The sequence below is a fragment of the Bos mutus genome, chromosome 23 (assembly GCF_027580195.1).
Source record: "Bos mutus isolate GX-2022 chromosome 23, NWIPB_WYAK_1.1, whole genome shotgun sequence".
Taxonomy (NCBI): Eukaryota; Metazoa; Chordata; class Mammalia; order Artiodactyla; family Bovidae; genus Bos; species Bos mutus.
Genome location: NC_091639.1, coordinates 19,164,069 through 19,175,778, shown reverse-complemented (window position 1 = coordinate 19,175,778; position 11,710 = coordinate 19,164,069).

The following is an 11,710-nucleotide window of genomic DNA, read 5'->3' as shown; positions in this document are numbered from 1 at the left end:
TCCTGTTTCCTTCTGGGGTGCCTCCTGCCTGTTTACTCAGGATGCCTCTCTTCCAGGCCCATTCTAGCTTCCGTTGAGCTTTTTCTTTCTCTACATGTGCCAAGACTCCAACCATCCTCATCGCTTACCTATTAGGTATGTCCAGCCTACACCTCTCTGCACCCATCTCTCTCTGCTCTGAACCCCCATCACACCACACAATTGAGCACCCACTGGATGGCCAATCGTTTTATGTGGCTAGTCTGTTTTTTTGCTTTAAATTTATTTAGCTTTCTCAGGTCTTAGCTGCAGCATGCAGGAGCCTTATTGAATCATGTGGGATTTCGTTGCTGCCCATGGGCTCTGTAGTTGTCACAGGGGCTCTGGGGCACGCAGGCTTCAGTAGTCGCAGTGCTCTGTCTTCGTTGCTCTGCAGCATGTGGGATCTCAGTTCCCTGACAAAGTATCAAACCCACATCCCCTGCATTGTAAGGTGAATTCTTAACCACTGGACCACCAAGGAAGTCCCTATGTGGTTAGTCTTGTCTCCCTGTTTGTGTCCATAAGCTGTAGAGGTCACAGTCTTTATATTTCTGTGTTCACACTTCCTAACACAGTAATGTTTTCTATGAATACTTAATATTAACAATAGTTAACGTTTATGAAACTCTACTAGATGTCAGGCACTCTGCTAAGCATACAATATACATTGCTTTTTCTTTGAGGTATACTATCAATAACTTACTGTTAATTCAGCATTCAGAAAATGAAGATCATGGCATCCGGTCCCATCACTTCATGGGAAATAGATGGGGAAACAGTGGAAACAGTGTCAGACTTTATTTTTCGGGGCTCCAAAATCACTACAGATGGTGACTGCAGCCATGAAATTAAAAGACGCTTACTCCTTGGAAGGAAAGTTATGACCAATCTAGATAGCATATTCAAAAGCAGAGACATTACTTTGCCAGCAAAGTTTCGTCTAGTCAAGGCTATGGTTTTTCCTGTGGTCATGTATGGATGTGAGAGTTGGACTGTGAAGAAAGCTGAGCGCCGAAGAATTGATGCTTTTGAACTGTGGTGTTGGAGAAGACTCTTGAGAGTCCCTTGGACTGCAAGGAGATCCAACCAGTCCATTCTGAAGGAGATCAGCCCTGGGATTTCTTTGGAAGGGCTGATGCTAAAGCTGAAACTCCAGTACTTTGGCAGTACAACATGTGAACAGTTGACTCATTGGAAAAGACTCTGATGCTGGGAGGGATTGGGGCAGGAGGAGAAGGGGACGACAGAGGATGAGATGGCTGGATGGCATCACTGACTCAATGGACATGAGTCTGGGTGAACTCTGGGAGTTGGTGATGGACAGGGAGGCCTGGCGTGCTGCAATTCATGGGGTTGCAAAGAGTCGGACACGACTGAGCGACTGATCTGATCTCTGATCAATAACTTACAATATTATATTAGGTTCAGATGTACAACATAGCAATTTAAATACATTGTTTCTTTCAAGATATGAGGAAGGTTCTATTATCCCTATTTTACCAACTTGGAAACCAAGGCTCAAAGAGCTAGAGAACTAACTTGCCTAAGGTCACACCATCCGTTTGATCCAGAAACTTGAACAGGAATGTTCCCGTGTATGAAACCCTGGTCCTAACCCCCCAGGTGTTGCTTCTCTGGTAGATGGATGACAGGCCGGTGGCATCGCTCAGTGGCTGAGTGTTTCTCCTGTGCCCTCTGCCTGGGCGTGCCTCAGGGGTTAAGGAAGGTGGCTCAGATGATCTCACCTGGCCGCAGGACCTTTGCAAGGATTGGAGACAAATACGTAAGGTTCTCCCTGGGTGCCTGTTAAACAGGTCCTTTGCAATGCTAATGGATTTTCTGGAGACAGTGAGCAGCTCTTGGGGGCAGAATGGCCCGTGATGCCTGATTATGTATTCCTAGCACACAAGCCTCCTTTTAGGAGGTATGGGACAGATGATTAAACAACTCTTCTCTCTCCCTCCCCACCCCAATCTGCTGCCTTCTGTCCACCGAGGACACTTGCTTTATTTTTTTAAATAACTGTCTGGATTTAAGGATACATGCGAATATTTTCTTTTCCCAGCTGCAGCACGAAGTGCCTGGATGTTTCAGATTCTTGGGTCTCTCAGAGATGGTTCGCATCAACAATAATGTCCTCTTAGGATATGGCTGGTTAGAAATATGATCCAGATTAGTGCCTTCCAAATTACAAATGTAAGATAACAATAACACTGAAATATTAAATTATCATCATGAAGGGCTAACATTTATCCAGGGCTTTCTCTTGGCATTCAATCAATATGCTAAGTTTTTAATAAGCTTTGTCTCATTTAATCACCAAAACCAGCACCAGATACATATTTATTAATTGTGTGACCTGGAGTAAGTTCTTAAGCTCCCTGAGCTTCAGTGCCTTGGTCTGCCAAATGGAGATAACAATAGTACCTGCCTTGTAAGTTTGTAATGATAACCAAATTAAATAATCCACATAAAGATTAGTGCCACCACAAAAAAAAAAAAAAGCAAAGAAAAGCTCAGTGTGTGCTCGTCTCCATTTTACAGATCAGGAATCAAGCCCCTGCAGAATCTTGCCTAAGCCACATAACTGAGATCTAAACCTCAAAGTGAAATCCATTAACCAGTCTGACATACTGCCTTGCTTAGTTAATTGCTGGTTTAATTTTAATTTTAATTATTTAAACTGTGTCTTTTGTCCTTTCACTGTACTGTGTCTGGTTGGGTAGAGAACAGGGCTACAAAGATGAAGGTCAGTGGATACATCCCCCACGGTAATCCTGCAACCCATAATAGAACGATGAGGGGGCTGAGGGGCTGTGGATGAATCCATGCATATCCATCATCACTATTAGAATAAAGCCAAGCTCTACTGTTAGTAGCTCCAGTTAGGGTGACCCTGTGCCCTAGTTCTCCCAAGCCAGTCTTAATTTATTACAGTCTTCCTGGTGTAATTATTAAGAGTGCCCTCTTCCTTCTAAAAGGTCCGTGTTTAGACAATCAATCATGTGTTCACTTCATCCACAGTCATATCATCTTTAGCAAATAAAGGGGAGCATGTTCCTCAGGGGAAGCCTATTGGTCTGAAATGTGAGCTACAGTGCTGGCCGCCTGCCCATGTACCTGTCAAGCTATCTGCATTTCCACTGCTACTTTCCGTGTGGTCTTGACATTTTCTCAGCCTCTATGAGGGTACCGTTAAAATCTCAGAGCCCCTGTTTGTCCCATGTGTCCTCCAGGAGCCCTAGTGTGTGCCCCCCATGCCTGTCTGGTTTCCCAACTTGGTGCCCTTTACTCTAGACTTGTCTTTACATCCCCTGCCATGTCTCATCCTGGAGGGAGCTGCTCTCTGCTTGCTGTTATGCTCGAAGTATGAAAACTGATCGTAAGTGTGGTAGATGGTGTTGCTTTTGTCTTTGTATTACCCATTTCTTGTTCTCTTGGTAAGATCAAGTTTACTGAAGTTTACTGAACCACCCTTTCCTACTCTGAGTAGGGCTGAACCCTCTTCCCTACCCCAGCCATCGGCACATGGCTAAGGCTTATCCATCAGAGTTACAGCAATTGGTTTTCAGGGATTACGTGACTCACTTTAAGACAATAAGGAGCAGTCCTGAAATTTGGGCTGGGGTGACAGGGGTTGCTAAGAGAGTAGGAGGGAGCTACTGAGGCCATCTGAGAATGAAGCCAACACAGAGGAAAGCAAGCTGACAAATAGAAAAAAAGAGTTCTAAGGACATTATTTTGGCATCTGGCTCATCTGTGCTTACAGTCTACCCTGATTGTTGTTGTTTAGTCCCTGAATCGTGTCTGGCTCTTTTGAGACCTTCCAGGCTCCTCTGTCCATGGGTTTTCTCAGGCAAGAATACCAGAGTGGGTTGTCATTTCCTTCTCCAGGGGATCTTCTCGACCCAGGGATCAAACCCACATCCCCTGCATTGGCAAGTGGATTCTTTGTCCCTGAGCCACTAGGAAAGCCCTCCAAAGCTTGGTTTAATTGGCTCTGTAATCAGGATAGATTCCTGAGTCAATTAAACCCTACTTTATGTTTATGTCATTTCAAGTCAGATTTCTGTCACTTGCAACCCCAAAAGTCCTGGTAAACGCAACAGGGAAATGTGTTCTCTCTCTCAAAAGGTTTACATTTCAATCACAGACAGGCTTTCACCCAAAGAGGTGAATTTGTGCAATAGGGATTTTAGTCTTCAGTGCCAAGCTGAGGGGGCCAGAATATTTTGAAGTGAGGTTAGTAAGAAGAGACAGCCCAGTTCTGCCACACCAGGGACTGTCTCATCTGCCCAGCATTGAGACTGGCCCAAAGGAGTACCTTGGTTGGCTTCAAGGACACAGCCAGCCCTGTGTGATCTCTTAGCCTAAGATCACTTCTCATTGAAATCCACTCACAGTGCCTGTCCTCCTAACCAGCAGTAGCCACCCCCACAATAGGCATCAGGAGTATTACTTTGTGAGAATCAGCTAAGGTGGCAGCTTGTCCTAGAAATGTCACCTCTTATCCTGCCTCCAGTTGCTGGCCTCCCCATGTTTAGCTTTCAGACAGGCAGCTGGACTTGGCAGGAAGAGTCTATTTTTCTGAAAGTTAAAACTGCTCTCCCAGCTGGCGAGGGAAGGGGGCCAGCAAAGAAGATCAGGTCACATACCAGACCAACCTCCTTTTCTTTCTTTCTCTTTTTTTTTAAGGAGTGGTGTGGCTGTCCTCCTTGTTTTCTTTGAAAGAAGATAATTTTATGAAGGCAGAGAGACTGGGCTCCCCAGCAGCCTCTCTCAGTGGGTGGGACCCACTGAAGAATGCAGGGGTGAGAAACAAAACCAAACCTCAGAGGCTGGAAAGAATGCATTTCCCATGGACACCAGTTACATCCATTAATGGCTCACAAGTGAGTTCAGATTCATTTTTTGATCCATGGGATTGTTTTAAATTGAGCTCCAGAAACAGGCCCTGAGAGCCGGATTCATGTGTAAGTGATTTATTAAGGAGATGTTCCCAGGGAAGCCAGGAAGCTGGGGATGACAGACAGAGAGAGGAAGAACCCAAGAAAAGGACCATCTCTGGCCAAGTCCCCTTCTCAGCCTGACCCCCCAGGGGAGCTCTGGGGGTGAATTACGCCTCAGGGTGTGTCGCCACTCCAAGGCAAGGTGGCTGGGCTTTCAGACTCCCTCACCAGCAGTTGACACTTCCTGTTTATGGAACACCGTGGAGGAAGGGAGAACTCCCAGGCCCTTCTGGCTCTTTACACTTATGACCATTTAAGAGCAAAAGCACACAGAAGCCTTGGGTGGTGTGGATAACACACAGATATGGTAAAAGGATGCCACGTATCTGACATGGGCTCCAGCAGTGTGTATCAGAGTCATCACAGAAGCTTACAAAATGCAGGTTTTCTGGGCTCATCTCTTGGGGAGGATTAACTGGCCCATGAAGAGACCCTTTCTTTCTTTGAGAACTACACCCCTCCAATCCCCATCCATCCACCCCTGGGCGTGCACGCGTGCGCACACACACACACACAATTCCACATCTGAGTTCCACTGTTTCCATGATCACAGTCCAGCCAGGGAGATTCTTTCTCCTGAGACTTTGGTCTGGGGACTGACAGGCTTCTGTGACGTCTGGCTGTTGGCCTGGCCGGGGATGGAGTGGACTTAGAGGTGAGTTCCCCATGTGGGCTGACTGAGCTTGGACATGGGCCCAGTGAAGTGGAGAAAAGCAATCCACAGAAAGAAAACAGAGGATGTACCAGATTAATAGCTAATAAATATGAGACGCTGGCACTGTTTTCACACAGCTGAGCCCATCTGATCCTCACCGCAACCTTGTGGGATCGGAGCTGTCGTTGTTCTCAGCCAGTGTCAAGACACTCCAGTCTCAAGTGGTTTAGTAGCTTATCCAGGGTCACACGGCTTGAAAGGGTGCAGTCGGGATTCACTCCTCTGGTTTGACTCCTGGCTCACTCGCTGCCCATGGGCCCAGGAGGGTAGTTGAGCACTCAGAAGCCCAGGGAGAGTTCATGACTCCTGAGAGCAAGCGAAGGCCAGGCAGTGTCTGACTGACGGCTGTCCAGGTTCCTGGTGGCGGTTCTCTCTTCAGACACCTGCTCGAAGCATTTGCTGTATCATCTTTTTATAAATCCTCTCCCCTCACTTCAAACCAAAACAAAACAAACTCATATTGTGTTTATAGTGGATTTCTATTGCTTGCAACTGAGACTCTGAAGGAGGACACCTGCTCTTGCGGAAATGAGAAAAAGACTGAAATTTGTCTCCAGGCCTTTTCAGCTCCAAAAATTCTTTTTCTGGTTCTGTGCCCCAGGTTGGTTGTACAGGTGTTTCACCTGGGTCAGAGTCCAGGGTCAGAACAGGCAAAGGCCAGGTGATGTGATGCTAGCAGCTGCACAGCCTGTAACATCCTTATTCCAGCCTCATCTCTGGGTCCTCTGAGTCAGAGTACAAATCTCCCTGGGAAGGACAGTTCCCCCACGAGAGACAAGCCTTTTCAGGTGGAGGGGATACAAGTGAGAACCAAGGAGGAACTCCAAACTCTTAAGAACTGTCAGAGAAATCATGCTATGTGTTGTGATTAGATTACGTCCAAGTGGCTTTATTACTGCTCTCCACAGACACAAGATAGGGAAAGAATGGAAACAGTGACAGACTTTCTTTTCTTGGGCTCCAAAATCACTGCAGATAGTGACTGCAGCCATGAAATTAAAAGATGCTTGCTTCTTGGAAGAAAAGCTATGACCAACCCTGCTGCTGCTGCTGCTGCTGCTAAGTTGCTTCAGTCGTGTCCGACTCTGTGTGACTCCATAGATGACAGCCCTTCAGGCTCCTCCATCCCTGGGATTCTCCAGACAAGAATACTGGAGTGGGTTACCATTTCCTTTTCCAATGCATGCATGTGATCCCATAGACAGCAGCCCACCAGGCTCCTCCATCCCTGGGATTCTCCAGACAAGAATACTGGAGTGGGTTGCCATTTCCTTCTCCAATGCATGCATGCATAGTAAGTTGCTTCAGTCGTGTCCAACTCTGTGCTACCCTACAGACGGCAGCCCACCAGGCTCCTCTGTTCACAGGATTCTCTAGGCAAGAATACTGGAGTGGGTTGCCATTTCCTTCTCCAATGACCAACCTAGACAGCATATTAAAAAGCAGAGACATTACTTTGCCAATAAAGGTCCTTCGAGTCAAAGCTATGGTTTTTCCAGTAGTCATGTATGGATGTGAGAGTTGGACCATAAAGAAAGCTGAGTGCCAAAGAATTGATGCTTTTGAACTGTGGTGATGGAGAAGACTCTTGAGAGTCCCTTGAACTTCAAAGAGATCAAACCAGTCCATCCTAAAGGAAATCAACACTGAATATTCATTGGAAGGACTGATGCTGAGGCTGAAACTCTAATACTTTGGCCACCTGATGTGAAGAACTGACTCATTGGGAAAGACCTTGATGCTGGTAAATACTGAAGGTAGGAGGAGAAGGGGATGACAGGATGAGATGGTTGGATGGTATCACCAACTTGATGAACATGAGTTTGGGCAGGCTCTGGGATTTGGTGATGGACAGGGAAACCTGATGTGCTGCAGTCCATGGGGTCACAAAGAGTCGGACATGACTGAGCAACTGAACTGAACTGAACAGACACAAGTAGAGTCAGCCAGAGTGCTCACTAACAGGAGAACAATGTCTATAGTAGAAGAGAATATAATGCAAGGCTGATAACTTCATTTATAGTTGAAGTGAGAAGATCCAGTTTCCTTTAGCAGTCATATGGGCTTCCCTGGTGGCTCAGATGGCAAAGAATCTGCCTGCAGTGTGGGAGACTTGGGTTTGATCTCTTGGAGAAGGGAATGGCTACCCACTCCAGTATTCTTTTTTTTTTTTTGCTCCAACTAAATCATTTAGTTTCCCCTGAAGAAATGACTGAAAAAAACATAACTCTGGAAAAACAAGGCTAACCACAGCACTCTGAGTGTTGCATGACACCACCAACCCTCTACACGAAATGGTAATAATGCCCATTGGTGGATATACATATCAGAGGTTTAAATTCCATGCGTACAGATTTAATAACTGCAAAGAAAAACAGATGCAAAAAAATTAAAAAAATAAAAACAGCCAGACAAACACTGCATATACACAATGTCCCTTTTGCATTGTACTTTAGAAAGGGGGCCAGCAGCACCCAGCAGTAAACCAAGGGCAGAACCCCACTGTTGATGGTGTTACCACTCTGCAACTCGGCGGTCATGGCATCAGTTCTGTGTCACCACTTCCCACAGCTGAAGCCTCCACCCCTGGCTGCACTCACAGCTGCCCCATTCCAGTATTCTTGTCTGGAGAATCCCATGGACAGAGGAGCCTGGTGGACTACAGTCCATGCGGTCGCAAAAGAGTCGAACATGACTGAGCAACAAAACACTTTCACATTACGGCCAAGGGAACAATTTCCTCTCTGAAGCAATTTGAATCCTGTATACAACCTCTCTGCAGGATTAAGGAAAATTTTATTCTAAACTACTGAATTATAAAGAAAATTGTAAATGGTTATAAGAAATAGAGATTTAAATTTGAGTAAGATCTTCATTCCTTCTCTTTAGCCATTCTGATTCTCCTCAATGTAATATATACATAGTATAATATATAGAGATCTATATGGTGAATACATAATACCCTCTAGAATATAAATGGTTTTTCATCTTCTTTATCTTTGATGAGCAAGAGATTTTCAACAGAGCATTTACGTTCATTACCTGTGGTGGATTCATTTTGATATTTGGCAAAACTAATACAATTATGTAAAGTTTAAAAATAAAATTAAATTAAAAAATATATATATATATATATCCAGAACCTGACCACTTCACAAAAAAAAAAAGAACTTATGTCAACAAATATTCAACCCTTGATATCAAAGACAATTGTAGCTTATACTTCTAAAATTAAGGTTAAAGAAATCTAAAAATTCTAATCTCCAGAGTTAAACTCACAAAATCAACACCTTAGCAGAAGATACCTTTAAAATGACCATAAGGTTGTAAAACAAAAGAAAAAAAGACCTGGTTTTGTCAATAGTCTTAACCACAGGCGACAAAATGGCAGTTGTTCCCCCTCTGGTAACATGACAGGGATCCCCAGTCCATCAGCCCAGCCTTGCTTACTGAGACTGGCCAAGACCTCAGAATTCTTTCCAGAGCAGCATCCAGGAAACAAATATTAAGCTGTTGGTGATGGCATCTTACTGTCGGTATCAGTCTGTGTTCCTTTGAAAATTGCAGGATCTTCTGGCTAATTTATGCTAAAGGAGAGTTATAATAGCTCATAAAATCACTAAGGGGGCTGAAGGTACACAGTCTAGCCTGAACTTCTCAAGAACTGGGAGCTGTAGGCAGCAGGCTCCTAGAAGCATCATGCCTCTGCCATGATCAGGAAGCTTCTGAGTTTCATCCTGCCCTGCCCCTTCTGATTTTAGCAGAATTAAAGCCACTGCACTGGCCCAAAGGTCTACACTCCCTCCACAAGGCCAACAGCTTGCTCTGCCCACTTGCTCCTTCAAGACTCATATCAGGGCACCAGCCTTGTCGACTCTTAAGTCATGTGAGGATCTCTAGATGTGGGATACTTGTAGCTTTCCACCCTACACAGCAGGAAGGTGCCTTGCAGGAGGGATGGCAGTCTACAGTTCTGCTTCAGCATCTCACAATGAACCTGTGGCGTTAGATACAGGAAGGAAGCATGGAAGAATCAAGAAGAACTCTAAGATATAACAGTTGGGATTGGCTAATGTTCATCCAGCACTATCTAGGAGAGAAGGTGCCCCAGTGAGATAGATGTCCAGTCCTTTGTAGAGGTGAACCTCTAAAGAGAGGAGAGAGAAGCTCTGGGCCATTGTCACCTGCCAAAGCATGGTCAACTGTCTTGCTTCCTCAGGACTGGAGGATGAATGTACAGTTTTCAGTGCTTCACCTGGAAAAGTCTCTGGCAAGCCAGAATGCATTGGTTGTCTTAACTCGGTGACACTAACCATCAGTATCAGTCAACTAACTCAAGGACTTGGTTCAGATTTTACTCTCACCTAGCAACATTTTGGTTAGATTTTGGCTTACCCCCAGTGTGGGGGATAATGCCCCCTAAACATTTAGCACCGTGTCTGGTACATAGCAAGCGCTCAGTAGATGCTTATCTTTCTGTAGTTTAAGTATATTTCACTTTTGAGTATGTCCTGACTGGATAATCTACATGTTTCATTTCCTTGGCAATTTTTCTTCCTCTGTACTTGAACATGCTTCTCTCTGATTTGCATGCATCTTTCTGTTGAGATTTTGCTTAGGTAGTGTGAGTAGTTTCTGGAGACATCTTCTCCTGGGCCTCTCCGGCTCCCAACCTCAGCATCACATGCAGGAACAAGACGAGTCCACCAGAGGTGGTCCACACTCTCTGAGGCTCCAAGGGGGTGGCTGCTGGTGTCTGGAGCATCGCCTTCCTCAGACTCCCTCACATGGCAACGCCCTGTGGTCTAAGTGAGCTACTTCCGCCACCCGCGGAGGGAGGAAGCCTGAGAATTGAGGGCTCCTGAGGGTAACAGCGCTGATCCGCCAGTTGGTGAGGGAGGCCCTCGGAGGCCAGAACAAATTCACCTTCTTGCCCACGACTAGAAGGCTTGTCCTTCCCTGGCTGCGGCATCTCCCCTCAGCCCTGCCTTTTCAGGCCACGCTCTCCGCTCCCTCCTCCCCTCCTCCTTTCACTTCATTCACAAGATCTCTGTCATCTCCTCCCACAGACTTTGCTCCTGTGAGTCTTTGGCCTGTGTTGCCTTTATTCTCAGTCCTCTCCCCCCCCTTGATATGGCCCGTCTTTCAAGGCATCGCTTGAAATTCAACTGCCTTGAATTTCCTCTTCCGCTTCCTCTTCAGATCCAGTTCTCAGGCATCCCGGTCCCCAGCTGACTTGATGCTGCTGCTCTAAAACCAGTCACATTGGATTTGGTAATAGAGTTCTTTGTCATCCGTCTACAGTCCAGGCTGAATTTTAAAGTCTCCAGGGCAAAGCCATGTATTATGCATCTTTGTGTGCCTGGTGCCTAATACAGATTTAAAATCCAAATTAGGGGCTTCCCTGGTGGTCTCCAGTGGATAAGACTTCACCTCCCAATGCAGGGGGTTCAAGTTTGAGCCATGGTAGAGGAGCAAAGATCCCATGTGCCTCACAGCCAGAAAAACAAAACATAAAACAAAAGCAATATTGGAAAATCTGAATTAGATGAACCTGGTAAGGAAGAGACCCCCAGACTCCTTGGCAGACCTCCCTCAAGCAGGCTAAATAGATTCCCACAAGTTTAGGACCCAGAAACTTTAGAGAGAGAAGATTCCCTGACCCTTTTTTTTCTTTATCTCCCTTTAATCTCTCCCCACTCCAGCCTAAAGGCACATAAAAATACAGATTACTCCAGTTAGATAAATATCCCTTTGGGAACAACATGTATGAAACTTTTCAAATCCAAAATTGTAGCATAATTTAAAAATATAGTCCTTGTTATCGTCCTTGATCACACATAAAATACAATGTTTAAAACATTGCTGAAAACCCCAGATATCCCAAGATGTCTTTGTAATGGCTTGTGAATGTGGAAAGAGACCTGACCCATGAAGCAGAACAGCTGAGTATGAATATAGCCTC